The sequence below is a fragment of the Capricornis sumatraensis genome, chromosome 18 (genome assembly GCF_032405125.1).
Source record: "Capricornis sumatraensis isolate serow.1 chromosome 18, serow.2, whole genome shotgun sequence".
Classification (NCBI taxonomy): Eukaryota; Metazoa; Chordata; class Mammalia; order Artiodactyla; family Bovidae; genus Capricornis; species Capricornis sumatraensis.
The window spans coordinates 76,097,432-76,115,122 of NC_091086.1; positions in this window are offsets into that span (position 1 = coordinate 76,097,432).

The following is a 17,691-nucleotide window of genomic DNA, read 5'->3' on the forward strand; positions in this document are numbered from 1 at the left end:
GAAATACTGAAAGCAACTGACAATTTAATAGGTGTAAAATACTAAAAAATGTAACGTGTATGTCAATATACGCAGCGTGTTTATGAAGTGGTATAGATTAGAAAACATTTATTGTCTCAGCAAAGCCTGGAGGAGACGCAGCTAAGGGAAATACCTGCAGCTAGAGTTGAAATTTATTTCAAACCCAGAGATACACGTGGGCGTGTCGAAGTCAGTAAACTTCTGACTTCCCCTGCGAAGTTCTCCGTTTTACACCAGCTTCCCAACGTTCGTGCATTTTCACACTGTCCGACTGGCGCTCAGGGGTAAGCAGGCATATGGGCAATATTGCAGACATGTTCTGGGTGTAAACAAGGCCTTGGAAAGAGATGCAATTGGAAAGGTTAGCTTAGCATTTTCTCTGGGCTTCCCTGGTGGCCCACACGGTAAAGAATCCACCGACAATGCAGGAGACCTGGGTTAGGTTCCTGGGTCGGCAAGACCCCCTGAAGAAGGGAATGGCAACCCACTCCAGTATTCTTGCCTGGGGAATCCCTGGACAGAGGAGCCTGGAGGGTTCATGGGGTCGCAAAGAGTCAGACATGACTGAGTGACTAACACGTTCACATCAATATTTTCTCTGGTGTCAGACACTAGGGCTAAATTGATCAAAGGGTAAATTTCAATAAGAATCGTCAGCATGTCCTGCTCTTGGCCATGATTTATCAGGCTTGCACATTAAGCCTTCCCCGTCAAAGTTCTAATAACACCCAACTTGTCATCCCAGATACTAAAAGGTTTGTCTCAGGCATGAGCCGCAGCAAACAGTCTGAGGGAGGCGACTGATTCGTGAGTAATTTGGGTGGAGGAAGGTGTCCCAGGAGCTACCCTGAAGGATCACCCATGTGGCCAGGAGGGACATTCACTTCCTGACGTAGACTCTGCTCCTCCTCAGAAATACGACTTGAAGAAATGGAAAGAGGAGACCTAACGTTTTACATCAAAGCGCTTAGCAGCGGCAGGATATGAAGACAGCTTCTTTATAAACGACAAATTACTGGAGCAGTGTAAGTTGGCCGTAAGTTTAAATCAATGTGTCCTGAAGTCTACTGAAGTTAATACGTGCGTCCAAAGAGGAAGGGTGACTTCACTGAGTTCATCTCCAGGTGTAAACACAGTCTTCATCAGCGCTTCTCGGGGAGGGTGGAAGGAAGCCACGGAGACCTCTGACTCATTGCAGCTGGTCCATGTGGTCACCCTGGAGACCAGGGCTGGTGGCCCAGGCCCAGGACTCTTCTGAGACCCAACTAGCTTCAAGCCCAGCAGTGGCCTTGGACAATGGCCCAATCAGAACCTTCTTGCAAGTTCTGCTCTGGGATGTCTGTCACTGTGGCCGTGCATCTCTTGTCTTTAAGTTCAAAACGTTATAAATGCATAGAGATAGCAGGTATTGCAAGGGATAAAATCATTGTTGTTGTTCAGCTGCAGAGTTGTGTCCAGCTCTTCGTGACCCCCTGGACTGCAGCACGCCAGGCCTCCCTGTCCATCACCATCTCCTAGAGATTGCTCAAACTGTGTCTGTTGAGTCGGTGATGCCATCCAACCATCTCATCCTCTGTTACCCCTTTCTCCCGCCCTCAATCTTTCCCAGCACCAGCGTCGTTTCCAATGAGTCGGCTCTTCACATGAAGTCATTGAAAAATGTCAAATCTTTAAATGGTTCTCGTTCTGTGCACCTGTCAGTTCCAAACCAGGCTTAGAATGACTGTGTCCCCAGTGTACGGAACTGTGCTCTGTATCAACACAAAGCCCCCTGCCGTCTCTCCCTCCTCGTCCTCCGGAAACCATTTCAGCATTTCGGTATCTGAGCCTCTTTTCTGTGCTGAGCTGAAAGTTCAAGGGTCTTTACACCAGTTATTGCTCTCCTTCAAAGAAAACCCGTGGGCATACACTCTCTCTTTTTTAGTCAGTGATGCTCCTAAAGGTAACTACACAGTTATCCGTAGGATGTGACATTGGGTTTTATTAATTTAACTATTCAAGGAAAGCTTCTGTGATGGTGAAGACAGTCACTTCCGAACACAAGACCCTGGTCCCACCCACTGACCTTCCAAAAGGCCGGGAGGGAACCACGACGGCTCCTCCCCCTCGAGGGGGACCTGAGATGCCATGCCCATACCACATCCAGGTTTGGGGACAGACGAGGGCAGGGTTTGCTGTGGGTGTGGCCCCCGATCTCTTGTCCTGGCTGGTCCAGGACAAATCCGCCATCACCACAGCAGCATCGCGACATGCCCTCAAGGCTGCTTCCTTCGGGGAGATTTACCCCCAAGGACATGTGTGATGCACAGGACAGGCTGTGTTCCATGCCTAGTACAGAGTAAGACAGGGAATGTCCACTGCATGGAGGACCAGGGCACACGGGACAACTCCTGCTGAAGGGGTGTGGACAGAGGCAGCACCTCTGGCCCACTCTGGCCAGCCAGGGACTACCCGATAAGAAGACCCTCCTGCCACAGGTCACAGCCGGGACTCCTTGCATTGGCCACCCTCCCCTGGGCAGTGTCAGGGGCTCTGGGCATGTGAGGACCCACAGTGCAGCCGGGAGCCCTCCTGATGCTCGGAGGCTTTTCTGGCCCATGCTAATCTGATGTGGCTTCTGCTTTCGTTTATTTGTTCACATTTTTATTTTTGCATCCCTGAATTTGCAAATTTAATCAGGGCTCAGTACCCCTTCTTGAAAAATAAATCTTTTTAGTAAAACCAACAGCATTAAAGTCTCCAACAGTGATTGTAAAACTGTCTTTTTCTTTTTTTCTTTAGTTTTGTTATTCCTGAAATTTGGGGCTGTATTATTAGATATATACTGATAAACTAGCAAGATAAAAAATCAGCAAGGAATGAGATGGCTCGAATAATTGGGCGCGCTTCCCTAGTGGCTCAGGTGGTAAAGAATCTGCCTGCAATGCAGGAGACCTGGGTTCCATCCCTGGGTCAGGAAGATCCCCTAGAGAAGGGAATGGCACCCACTCCAGTGTTCTTGCCTGGAGAATCCCATGGACAGATGGGCAGGGCAGGTTACAGTCTATGGGGTCATAAAGAGTCTCACATGACTAGGCAGCTAACACTTTAACACTTAGATGATTTGCATGGTTAGACGATTTACAAAGTCGGCACCAAACTCAGGAAGAACAGGATACACATGCTTTGCAAATGCACACAAAATATTTACCATTTTACAGAACTGAGATAATTTAAAGCACATATTCTTACCAAGGTAGAAATAAGCTACAGATTAACTTAAAAGATAAATAGAAAGTCTCCAAATGTTTGAAAAATGAACCACACATTTCTGAATATCCCTCAAGTCAAGAAAACTAAAAGAGAAACTAGAAATATATTTTTTTTATTCTTCTTTAGTCACTAAGTCCTGTCTGACTCTTTGTGATCCCATGGACTATAGCCTGCCAGGCTCCTCTGTCCATGGGATTCTCCAGGCAAGGACCCTGGAGTGGGTTGCCAGACCCTCCTCCAGGGGATTTTCCCAACCCAGGGATCAAACTCAGGTCTCATATCTGCTGCATTGACAGACAGGTTCTTTATTACTGAGACACCTGAGAAGCCCATACACCTCCTTAGATCATACTTAATCTCCAAATAAGGACAAAAACAAAGCCATACTTTCAACTAACATGATACGCCTGTGCTATGTGAAGTGAAAGTGAGAGTGTCAGTCACTCAGTCGTGTCCGATTCTTTGCGACTCCTTGGGCAGTAGCCTGAATAGCCTGCCAGGCTCCTCTGTCTATGGGTTTCTCCAGGCGAGAATACTAGAGGGGGTTTTCATTTCCTTCTCCAGGGGATCTTCCCAACCCAGGGATCAAATCCATGTCTCCCACATTGCAGGTGGGTTCTTTATCACTGAGCCACCAGGGAAATGCCATGAAATATTTTTAAGTATATAAGTAAACATAATCTTGAAGAATACAGCTAAAGATGTAATTAAAAATTCAGAGCCTTAACTGTCCATGCAAGATACTCAGAAATTAATGACACGCATCCAGATTGCGAAGCCTGTATTGCTAGTTTGTAAGTTAAACTCACCTTAACTTTTGAAGAAACTGCCAAACTTAAGAAAAAAAAGTAACTGGAAATTATGCATTTCCATCAGAGATGCATGAAGTTTCCAGTTTCTCCACCTCTTACAATGTTCAACGATGTCAGTCTCTTTGACTATGTCCATTTCAGTGGAAGAGCAGTGCCGTGTGTGTGTTTTTTAAGTTGTGGTTTTAACTTGAACTTTTTAAATGACTTATGATAGTTAACATCTCATGTGCTTATTACTTATTTGTTCATCTCTTTTGATAAAATTACTTTTTACATCCTTTGCCCTTTTTATGAGATATTTTCTTACAGAGTTTCAAGAGTTTTTAAAAATATATTCTGAATAAAAGTTCTTTATCGGATATTACAGTCTTTCTTGCCTGTGGCTTGTCTTTTCAACTATTAATGCTAATGGTATAATTTGAAATCAGTAATGTCTTTTATCCTTACTAAAAGTCTAACTTACCTGTTTTCCTTCTTCTAAAGAAGATCTCTTCCCCCAGTGAAAGGTCATACAAATTGCTTCCTCTGTCATCTTCGGAAGGTTTATAATTTGAGGCAGGCATACAAGTCTAGGTGCATTTCCAGTTCATTTTCATGCATGGTGTGAGTTAAAGTTCCAAGTCCTCAGTTTTGTCTTGCGTTAGGCTTCTAGTTTATTTATTTTTGCTGTTAATTTCCAGCTGTCCCAGTAAGTGTACTGAATTGCTCTGGTTTGTTTTTTGAAAATCTATTGACCATATACAAAGTTTGTTTCTGACTTCTCTATTCCATTCTGTTGGTCTCTAATTGTCTTGATTACCACAACTTTCTAGTCAGCTTTCTAATCAGTTGGTCTGTTCCTCCAAGTTTTGTCTTTATTTTCAAAATTTTGAGCAACTCCTTGAACTTCCACTTAAAACTTGCAACAAGATTATCAATCAATGTTTATGTAGAGAAACATCCTGCTATTTTGATAGGGATTGTGTTGAATCTCTACATAGATTTGAAGAAAGCTGACATCTTAATATTGGATATTCCCGTAGGTAAACAGGAAATATCTCTCTCTGTTTATTTCTGCTTTGCTTTCTTTGTTATTGGAATATAACTGTGTTGTAACGTTGCGTTGGTTTCTGCTATATGAAAATGTGAACTGACGACACGCATACATATATCTCCTTCCTCTGGGACCACCCCAGCCCCAGCCCCAGCCCCGTCCCTCGCTTCCCAGGTCGTCAGCGAGCTCCAGGCTGGGGCCCCTGCGCGGTGCGGCAGCGTCGCTCAGGGTGCATCTGCTCTGCACACAGGGCTGTGCACAGGTCACTCCTGCGCTCAGCTCGTCCCTCCCTCTCCCTCCCCTGCTGTGTCCACAAGGCTGTACTCTGTGTCTGTATTTCTGTTTCTGCCCTGCAGATAGGTCCATCAGTGCCATTTTTCTAGTCCACATGTGTGCATTCGCATCTGACACTCGCTCTTCTCTTTCTGGTGGCCTCACTCTTCTGCCCTCTCTGAATTTTCTCACCATGTTTTGTGGCTGTCTGCGTATCAGCTCTCATTTCTCGTGTCCTGTTATCACCAAACAATATACTCCTTTCCATGCCATGGTGGTAGGGACTGTTCCCTGAATTTAATTTTCAGTTTTTATGTTGCTAATATACCGATATAAAATTGACCTTAAAAACAGTGAACATGTGTCTTGAGATCTTTTAAGATGGGTTTGACTGCGTGTGCACTGCTTCAGATTTTCTATATACTGGATCACATCATCCGTGAATACAGAGAATGGCATTTCTTCATTTTCAGTGTGCTTGTTTTTGGAAAATGGTAGCAAATCTCCAGCTCAGTACGGAGCAGAAGCAATGGAAGCGGGCGTCCTTGCCTTTTTCATGATCTCAAAGGAAACATTCCTAGCATCAACGGGACTGTGGTATAGGTGTTGAGACCTCAGATGTGCAAAGGAGAAAAAAAGACCTTAATTCTCAGTAAGCATGGATGGCCAAGTTTCTCTGCAGTCAGAATGCTGTGTATACATATGACTGTGGAATCTGATATACTAATAAAGACAAGATTGAATGAGCCTGGTGCTAAGGTCCATCCTTGCCTCCACTGACAACATCCTGCCCTGGTAAGTCATGTAGCCCATTATGTCTTTTTCAAATTCTGACTACTAAATGCATCTTTGACTTTGATTATCTGAGAAAGTATATCCCAGTTGCTATTCTTTCAGGCACTCTCCATATTTAAATAAATGTTTCTGTTAAAGTTCCAGTTTGGAAGGCCAAGAAATAGTGTCATGTGATTTTCTGAGACATAGTAGAATTAGCTTCATTTTCAAAAAAGCTAAAAATCCATTGCAAGGCTATGACACCTGGACCAACCAAAGAAAAGTAATGAATTAGGCCATTCACTGTATAGTGAACCACGCAGTGGATGTATCCAGTTAATTTTCTGCCGTTGAATTATGCAGGCTGGCTGCCTACACCACCCCGATTCATGCCATACTACAAATAGTTAGTATTACCTCCAAAGCTTTGCAGTTTGCAGTGAACTGGGATTTATCTCTTCTATTAACTCTGTAGATGCACTTGCAAATGTTCCCAGATATCTACCAGCACTTCATTCATCAGGAGAAAAACCTAATCTCATAGTACCTAATCTGGAATAATTTAAGAAGCTTATTTGGAACTTTTGACACTAAATTCTATTTTCAGGACTCCTTTTTAGAGGTATCCCTTCAGTCAAGCTGTCCAAATGTGAATCCGGCTACTGCCTGCACGTTTTCCATGACGAGAGTCCACCTTCAGAGCCACTGTGTGGCTCTCCACACCCTCTTCTCACTGCTGTGAGCTCCTGAGAACACGTGGTTAGATACAGCTCAGGTCAGTCTGGGTCCCTAAGAACCTGCAATGAGCTGACACACACCGGGACAGGGGCTTGAGCAAGAAACACACCGTCCTCGCGATGTGATGAGCCTTTGAGGCTGCCTGTTACTGCAGCCTGTCTGGTGGAGTCTTGCTCCTCAGGGTTCCCAGCACAGTAAACTCGGAGAGAGACCCTCTTCCATTCTTGAATGTGCTCTGGTTTGGGGATGATCATTCCGAGCACGACTAAGTCCATTATGAGAAAAACAACTTCCCAATAGAGAGAATGAAGGAAAAGTGCTCGCTCAATCAAAATACGGCAGAAGAGAAGAGAGAGGCAACTTACAAAAGGAAGAAAATGTTCAAAAGTAATAGATAATCATTGTTCATGAGTTTAATAAATGTCATCAAATATAATTACTAAAAACCAGACTAAGTGTTCTAATTAAAATTCTAAGATTATGAAACTGAATAAAGGAAAAATTAAAAATATAAGCCTTTTTAAAAGACAATTAAAAACATAGAAACACAAACGTAGGAAAAGAGATAAGATATATCAGAAAAAATATTAACCAAAATGTTAATTAAAACCTGGAGAGAGGATCCTGACATGCTACAGTCCCTGGGGCCACCAAGAGTCCAACACAGCTGAGCAGTTGAGCAAAGTCCAGTTGCTGAGATAGAAGGGCACAGACATGAAGAGAATCGCTACATATTTGATGGAAGAGACACTCAGAAAAATGACTCCACAAACCTTACCTTGCATGAACTCAGTAATGAGGACTTAAAATATGTAAGGCAAAGATTAACTTGATTACAAAGAGAAATTTATAACCGTAATACTTTTAACACAGATTTTACAATTCATAGAATAGGCAGATTTTAAAAATCAATCAAAATCAGAATATTCAAACAGCACAAATAATAATCCTGAAATCTACCTCCAAGAATAAGAGAATGTAAATCATTTTCCAGCACACATATAACATCAGACAAGTAACTCAAGGTCCAACATTAAGGTAATTTGACCACATATTGACCCTTCGTGCAATTCTTAACAAACTTCCAAAGATTATATTACAAAGGAAACATTTTCTAATCACCATGAAATTAACATTTGTAAAAATATAAATTTGTATAGAAGTATATACATATTACCCTACATATTTGAAACTTAACAGAAATATTTCTAAATAATTCACGTGGTCAGAACAGAAATTGCTATGGAATTTAGAAAACAATGAAAGCTGAATAATAGTAACATCGATTATTTATAAAACACTTCCCGGTAGCTTAGATGGTAAAGAGGCTACCTGCAGTGCGGGAGACTCAGGTGAGACTCAGGTTCGATCCTGGATCAGAAAGATCCCCTGGAGAAGGAAATGGCAACCCACTCCAGTATTCTTGTCTGGAAAATCCCATGGACAGAGGAGCCTGGTCAGCTACAGTCCACGGGGTCGCAAAGAGTCGGACACGACTGAGTGGCTTCTCTCTTCTCTTTGCTACTTTAGGAAGTCATTGCTCACCTTCAAGTCTTCTAACACTATATATAACACTTCCTACGTGCAAGCAGTGTTCTAAGATCCGTATGCGTACTGAATTATTCATTTTTAATGATAATCAAATGAAGCAGGTACTAATTAAGTTCCTTTTACTGAGACTGTGTTAAAGAATTTGTTTGAAAATCAAAAAATCAATCATTAAAAAGTTGAGAAGATGTACAGAAATAAGCTACCTGATTAGCCATATGACCATAAAAGAACTGAAATCAGTAGATAAATGCCATCTGACAGGAAAACTTTGCACGATTGGAACAGTAAATTATGAAATAGTCAATAAAAAAATGATTTCAGTGTTACGCAGACACGGAGCAGAATAAAAATAAAGATGACGACAATAACATGAAGAAGACAAAGCCTTCTCAGCTCACTTTACGCAGCAGCGTAACCATGCTACCAAGCCTAATAGCGATAGCACAAGAGAAGAAAGCTATAGACGGATTTCATTCTTAAACGTAGACAAATTTCATTCTTAATCATAGCGAATCATTAAGAGACTGCATACAGGAATTATAAAAAATCACAATACATTATGCCAAGTGGTTTATCCCAGGAATAAAAGATTTGCTTAACATTAAAAAAAAAGATAATGCAATTCATGAAAAAGAAATCACCTCAACAGATGTGAGAAAATGGGAGGAGACAGGAATTTGAGGGAGAATGCTGCTGCTGCTGCTGCTAAGTTGCTTCAATCGTGTCCGACTCTGTGCAACCCCATAGACGGCAGCCCACCAGGCTCTGCCGTCCCTGGGACTCTCCAGGCAAGAACACTGGAGTGGGTTGCCATTTCCTTCTCCAATGCAGGAAAGTGAAAAGTGAAAAGGAGGTCGCTCAGTCGTGTCGGACTCTCAGCGACCCCATGGACTGCAGCCCACCAGGCTCCTCCGACCACGGGATGCTCCAGGCGAGAGCACTGGAATGGGCTGCCGTGGCCTTCTCCTTGACGGAAAATAGATACGTGTGTACATACTGCTGAATTCCTATGCTGTTCACTTGAAATTATCACAGCATGTTACTTGACTATACCCCAATACAAAATAAAATGTTAAAAAAAGAAAATACACTAAAAAGAAATTCAACATCATTCTGTTATACATGGTACATAATAAATATAATTATAATAAAGCAAATGTGTTATATATATTATAACATAATATGTTATATATTATAGCATAATATATGTGTATCATATAATATATAAATATAATATGTGTGTGGTGCTGCATAATATATAAAATAATGCTTTAAATATAATAAAGGCATGATAAAAATAACATACGTATATAGAAGGGACAAGCTTCCCAGGTGGCAACCCACTCCAGTATTCTTGCCTGAAAAACCCATGGACAGAGGAGCCTGGTGTGCTGCAATCCATGGGCTCAAAAAGAGTCGGACATGACTTAGTAGCTGAGAACGCTTCTTATATTAACACTTTAGGTATTAAGGTGCTATTGTTTGTCATACCAACTGCTTTGCCAATTTACTATCTGATAACACTGATTATAATATTATTTTTCTATGAATTTTTGACAATTTTTAGATAGTAAAATCAATTAAACTTGTCAACTGTTTCTATTTTTGGTATAATGTTTAATAATAAATATTCAACCAAAGATAAAATATATATTTATATTGCTTTGCAGAATAGTACTTTTTCTTTTTTTAATTAAAATTTTTAATTTAAACATTTATTTTAAAGTCAATAATGTAGTAGCAACCAATAGTCATCTTTTTGCATATTTTTAGGCAGTGTTTTTTTTGTTTGTTTGTTTTTTATTTTTACTTTATTTTACTTTACAATACTGTATTGGTTTTGCCATACATTGACATGAATCCACCACGGGTGTACATGCGTTCCCAAACATGAACCCCCCTCCCACCTCTCTCCCCATAACATCTCTCTGGGTCATCCCTGTGCACCAGCCCCAAGCATGCTGTATCCTGCATCGGACTTAGACTGGCGATTCGATTCTTACATGATAGTATACATGTTTCAATGCCATTCTCCCAAATCATCCCACCCTCTCCCTCTCCCTCTGAGTCCAAAAGTCCGCTCTACACATCTGTGTCTCTTTTGCTAGGCAGTGTTTTAAATGCAATCTTTTAACAATCTTTTCCTTCCATGCCAATGTATAATTTCAAATCTATCACACCCTAAACCCTCTATACTAGCTTTGAATTTTTCATCCTGCTCTATTGACATCTCTGCCATGCTTAGTGCTAATATACACTATTTTGATTATTTTAACTTTTTATTATATTTTTTGTCTGTTATTGCAAATTCTTCCTCATTAGGCTTCTCTTCAAAAACACTTAATTCTCAAGTATGTACTTGCAGACAAACTTAAGGATAATTTTGTGAGTTGAAAAAAACTGATGCAATTTAAGTTGACATCACGTTAAATGCAGTGTAATTCAATTTCTCCTGTCCAGTGTCATGAAATACAATTTAATATTTAAATAAAGTTTTCCAGAAGATTTTACCATTGCACTCATGGAGGTTTTGTACTTTTTTTAGCTAAGTTTTCTCATAATTATTAATACTTTAATTGCTGCACTTTTTTTGGACTCAAAAATTTTAGGGAGGAAAAAAAGAAACTGGCTTGGCCTTTGACCTTCCCATATAACTCAGTAAGCAAACTATTTAGGACTATGTAACTAGAATCTAACCACATGTGGAAAATAAGAGTCTATTATCAATTTTTATAAACAGAAAATTCAAAAATGTCGTTATAAGGCCACCTTTTTTTCTGAAGCCCCCAGCTTTGCTCTAGAGCTTTTCCTGGGAGGATACCTGCTGATCTCCACGACCTAGAGGCAGGGTGAGGTCGTCCTAGGTTCTGTAGACATTAGATAAGCATGTTCATCTCCTGAGATGAGACAAGACATACACCAACATCCTGGGGCTGACCCAGTAACTTTTCAAAAGAGAGGGCATGAAAGCTAGTTTAAAGAAAATGCAAGGGTTTCGAATCCAATGGAAATTCCTGGGGAAACAGGAGAAAAACCAGGCTCTGTAACCACCCCACCCTACCCTCTGCTTCCACTGGGTGCCTCTGGGGTGTATCCACAAACTGTCACCCCAAGAATTAGTTCATGTCAAAATCAAGCCTCCTGCAACAATCAGCAACGGTTTCAAATCACATTACAGCATGCGTAGGGCCTGCAAGGCTGGCTGTCTGTCCACAGCCTTGGGCACCAGAGGTGGAGGGCGTCCTCTGCTTGCTACCCCTTTCTGGGGGAAGGCGGACACGCAGAGCCTGGGAGCCGCAGAGGCAGGAGATCCCTGCTCCTCCTCCCCACGCCTCACGCAGCATCTCCACGGGTCCTTGGCCAGAGTCCTCAAGTCTGAATAAAGATTTACTGGACTCGTGAAATATCAAAAAAAAAATGACTAACACTGAAAAGACAGGTTCAATATATTAGCGTAGTACACTCATGGTTCAACGATCAGAATATGCTCAATAAACTGTGTTATCAGAAATTGTAAGTAAAATGAGTAAAATGACCCTTAAATTGTTAGACAAGTCTCCACACTTAATGTTACACTCAGGAGTTTTGTACGGAGACTATTTAGAGTAAAATCCCTTCTTCATCAGAAAAAAAAATGACTAAATTTTTAAAATGATTTTAGTGAATCTAGATCCCTCAAAACTATTCCATATATGTATATAATGCCCTCTCTGAAGCCTTCAGAAAACTTCATGGGAGACCCGTGGTTTTAGGCACAGACTCTGCCCAACTCTGTTAGGGACGCCAGGAGAAATGTGGTCGTGATGGTCCGTCAGGGCGGAATAAGGACTCGCTCCAGCCTGCCTCTGTCCCCACGTGCTTGCTCTCCGCGGGCCACACGTGACGCCGTGAGGTCACCACCGTTGCTTCCCCCGTTTCACAGCGGGAGCGGTGCAGGCTCAGAGAGCAGGGGGTTGGAGAGCACACACACCTAGCTGGCTGCCTGGGCAGCGCGAGCGGAGTCCGAGGCCTCCTCTTCCCCCTCCTCAGTCTTCTGATGCCTAGTCCAGTGCCCTCACCACGGCGGCTGGCCCCTGCCCCAGCTTCCCTCACCCCCTTCCCAGGCACAGAAGTGCCTTTCTATTCCAGCCATTCTTCCCAAGTCAACAGACAGCCTCAAAGTCTGCATTTTCAAGACGCACATGAAAATCTGCACGTGGAAATCGAGGTGTGGCCTCATCACTGTTTAAAATGACCACATTTAGGGGCAGGGCTTGGTGAGCCAGATGTCAGAACAGAACCTTTGGCCAGTAAGAGTTGGAAGGTATGAGAAGGAGCCTAGAAGGTATGAGGAGGTATGAGAACGTTCACAGTAGGAAAAGTGTAGTGATTTGTGGAACGTCGATTTACATAAGTTCAGTTCGGTGGCTCAGTTGCGACTCTGCGACCTCATGGACTGCAGTCATGGACGGCAGCATGCCAGGCTTCCCTGTCCATCACCAGCTCCCAGAGCCTACTCAAACTCATGTCCATTTACATAAATGGTGAGTCAGAAAGTTATATTTATGGAAAACAGCTATAAGATTTTAAATAGCGATAAATGCTCCTTCTTGATATTAAAATCCAAGTCTTAAAATTTTCACTTGCATGAAATGTTAAGATAGTAAAAGAGAGAAACAGAGAGAGCCATCTGCGAGTGAACAAATAAAGGATGAATCTGACAGGTGAGTACAGGAATAAAGGTAAGACATCTCTGAATCCCCGCGGGCTGGCGACTTGTTTGGACTCACCTTCTCCGTTAGCACCTCCATCGCTGCACGAACGGCAGCTTTCAGGCCTGGACACACACGGCCACGTTGAGAAGGTTCAAAGGAGCTTATTAAAGCCAGGATCTAAAGGGCGGGTCTGGAGTCCAGAAGGGTGTAGACCCTGGAGTTGCCACCGGGCAGGTCCTCCCAGCGTCCCGGCCGGGCTCCCGTGTTATCCAATTGCTGACTCACATTCCAAAAACCCAAGGCTAGCCCTCCTGAGCTCAGCAGGTTTAGTCTGATCTGCTGCTGCTGTTTACACAGGAAGGTAAAAGATGGATACCAGAAATTCACAGCACTTGTAGGTGCCCCGCAGCAGCGGGCAGGCCCCCAGAAGTCCCCCTGGGACATTTCACAGCACTGTCGAGAGCCCGAATTTTAAGCCAGGGACCCCAAGCTCAGGCCGCCCAGAGCGGGCCCAGGGTGGAGGGGCGGCCGCCAGCCCGGCCGCACTGCCGGCCATGTTTACCTTTATTTTAAAGTCAGATTGAATGTGAAGCACTGAAAACACCCTTTAATCATTTAGCTCTAAAATTCCCCCGCTGGCTCTCCACTCCTTTTCAGCATGACTTTTGGAGTCTTTTGATCTCCTGACTGCTCCCTATATTAGAAGTCTAATCCTATATTTAAACATATTTCTACATTTCATCAAACAGTTTGATTTAAATTTTCCATAACCTAGATATAGCCACATTAATCGGCTGCCTCGCTGGCTCTCTGGCAGGGAGGCCATCCATTCCGTCTTTAAGAAATAAGGAGGAATAAAAAACGTTGAACGAAAATGACAATACAGTGGAAAATACTCGAGCATTTAGCATCACAAAAAGCGAACATTTAAGGCCCCTGCTTCCAAATGCCACCCTAATTAAAGGAGCGCTCCTTTTCAATGCGCTTTTTTCACATGCAGAAGAGGCCTTATTCAAATGAGGGACCTTTCCCAGGGCGCGGGCTCTAATAGAGAGCTTAGCATAACTCGGGCTGCTTGTCAATGCAAATGGCGGCGGAGAAGTTAGTGTGCTGATGCAGATTATGGTTATCCTCTTCACACACCGCGGAATTCTTCACGCTCTGGAAAGACTTTGCTTATCAGGGAGAAGCAATGATCAACACCACGCACCCCCGGCCCCGGAGAGACTCGGAGAACGAGATCATCAATATTCAGATCAAGTCGGGTTCTCACGGAGCCGACTATTAATTTGCCTCTAAAGTGAAGGCTTACTGTATACTTCTTAATGTAAACATTTGACGACCACATATCCAATACCAAATAGAGCGATTAGAAGGCGACTTCCCAAAGAGACGCTGACAAGCAGCCTCGGATCGGGGCTCTGAAATTCAAAACACCTTGGAAAGGCTTTTTCTTCCTCCTCCATGAAAGGAGATGAAAGCTCAGCTCTTTAAAAAAAAAAAAAAGAAAGAAAGAAACAGGCAAAAGCGACGGTTCTTGAAAAGTGTTAGAACCTTCTTCAGCAAGCGCAGGAGGCCCACAGACTTTCTGCTCCCTTGCTGACTGAGGGAGGGGTAGCCTGGAGACCCCCAGGGTGATCCTGCAAGCCTCTCTCTGCCTTGGAAGTGGCCCGAATTCCAGGCCAAGGAGCTACTGGTTTCCTTGCCCTGAATTTTCCTTCATCCCAGGGTATTTCCACTGGACAGAGGAGGGGTCCTCAGCAAACACCCAGACTGCGTTTGAGGGGCACCCTGACTTCCAGAGGGTGCACGCCAGGGGCAACGGGGCGTGGCCAGATCAGGAAGCCCAGCTTCTGCAGTGACTCATGCGGAATTCTGCGTGTCCACATTCAGAAGAGGAAGCTTTTTTTTTTTTTTTTTAAGTATATCTGTGACTCTAACGTACACCAATATGTGAGAGCTTGCTCAGCTTCTGGAAATCCGGCTAGGATTTAACCAGCCCAGCAAGGGAGCCTAAGGTAACAGGTGCCAAGTGCCAGCTGATAGGTGTTGGGTGACAGGTGGTGTCTCCCAGTGGGCAGAGCATCTGCCCCCCAGCAGCACTCCCCACCCCACACGGGGCACATCAGGACCAAGTCGGTGGGTGGTGGGTCAGGAGCACCTTTTTAAAAATGCGATAGAATAAGCAGAAATGAAAAGATGAGAATAAGACCGATACTGTCAGAGGCCAGCGAACAGGAGCCTTATATTCTCCTGATGTTTGCGTTCATTTGTGTGTGTGCAGTGAGCTCAGTGTGTCTACTGTGTAGAGTTGTATCGGGTGTGTTTGGTATGTGCAGTGGATTTGTCTCTAGTAACAAAAAAGTTTTCTCTAACTGGCAACAATTTTCCTAACACTAAAAATATTGGCTTATCATTGCCCAGGCATCCATCCACAACGACTGGATTTAAAATATCATATTTAATTAATCTTCTATAGAGGAAGATTAATATTAAATAATATTTAGTCAATGTCCAAAGAGTCGGACGTGACTGAGCAGCTGAATTGACTGACTGTGAGGAATATTATGCAGCTGTACAAATGAACACAAAAGATTTTTCCGTGTCAGTAAGGAAAGAGCTCCAAAACAGACTGATAAGTCAGAGAAGCAAAGTGACAAACATCATGCTTAGCAAGCTTTCATTTGTGGAAATGAAAAGAAATATTTGTTTATATTTGTGTAAAACATCTCTTAAGAGGACAGAGGACATTCATACCCATTGAGTGGGTAAACCAGAGTGGAAAAAGACTCTTCACTGCAAACCTGTTTTTTCTGTTTTACTTTTTAGTTTTGGGGAGAAAATATGAACTAAAACAATAAATTATGCATAGATGTAAATCTAAGGGTATGCTTGCACAGAGGTGGGTCTCTACACACAGATATGGGTACAGTACACATTTGTGGTGGTGATGTTATTCAGTCACTAGGTCGTGTCAGACTCTTTGAGACCCCATGGATTGCAGTATGCCAAACTCCTCTTTCCTTCGCTATTTCCCAGAGCTTGCTGAAATTCATGTCCATTGAATTGGTGATGCTATCGAACCATCTCATCCTCTGCCACCCTCTTCTCCTCCTGTCTTCAATCTTTTCCAGCATCAGGGTCTTTTCCAGTGAGTTAGCTCTTTGCATCAGGTGGCCAAAGGATTGGAGTTTTGGCTTCAGCATCAGTCCTTCCAATAAATATTCAGGGTTGAATTACTTTAGGATGGACTGGTTGGATCTCCTTGCAGCCCAAGGGATTCTCAAGAGTCTTCTCCAGCACCACAGTTCTAAAGCATCAATGCTTGGCGCTCAGCCTTCCATACAGTCTAACTTTCATCGTTGTTACCGTTCAGTTGCCCATTCATGTCCGACTCTGCAACCCCATGGATTGCAGCACAAGCTTCTCTGTCCCTCATCATCTCCTGAGGTTTGCCCGAGTTCATGTCCATTGCATCAGTGATGCCATCCAACCATCTCATCCTCTGACACCCTCTTCTCCTTTGGCCCTCAGTATTTCCCAGTATCAGGGACTTTTCCGATGAGTCAGCTGTTCATATCAGATAACCAAAATACTGGAGTTCAGCTTCAGCATCAGTCCTTCCAACGAGTGTTAAGGGTTGATTTCCCTTAAGATTGCCTGGTTTGATCTCCTTGCAGTCCAAGGGACTCTTAGGAGTCTTCTCCAGCACCGCAGTTCAAAGGCATCGATTCTTCGGCACTTTGCCTTCTCTACGGTCCAGTCCTCACAACTGTATATGACTGCTGGAAAGACCATGGCCTTGACTATACGGACCTTTGTCGGCAGAGTAATGTCTCTGCTTTTCTATACACTGTCTAGGTTTATAACTTTCCTGCCAAGAAACAAACATCTTCTAATTTCATGGCTGCAATCACCATACACGGTTCTGACTTTCACATATGTACATACATGTATATTATATGAAAATGCTATTTTGTATACCATCTTGTCTGTGTCAGATATGATGTATGAAACTGCTAGATACTTAAATGGACCAACACAGAGGCCCAGAGTTGCATGAACCCACTCAAGGCCCATTTTTACTCCGGGTTCTAGGAAATTTTAAAAATAAGTAGGAAGAATAATGTTGAAAAGTCTAGTAATAAACAGTAAGATTCTAGATGGGGCAATTAAGGGCTCAAGTTACTTTTTTTTTTTTTTCCAGAAAAATGACCAATAAAATAAATTGACAGCTAATTGGGAAAACTTGCCTTCACTTGTATATTTCTCTGGCGTTCATGGCCCTATCTCTTGGGTGCAAATCATTTATATGTTGACTAATGATTTGCATTAAACTTCAAATAATTTACTGATAAAGCAGCAATGTATAGAAGTTGACGCTACAGTGTAGGTTTGGTATCTCTGGATAGTTCTCTGCAACTTCCTACAAACCCCTAGGTCTGTTATCAGATAAAGGGGAGGGCACTAGCAAGACGCAGGGGCCACAGACCTGCCATCCCTGGGGCCACCCGTGTGCCCGCTCCCCTGGCCAATGCCCCCC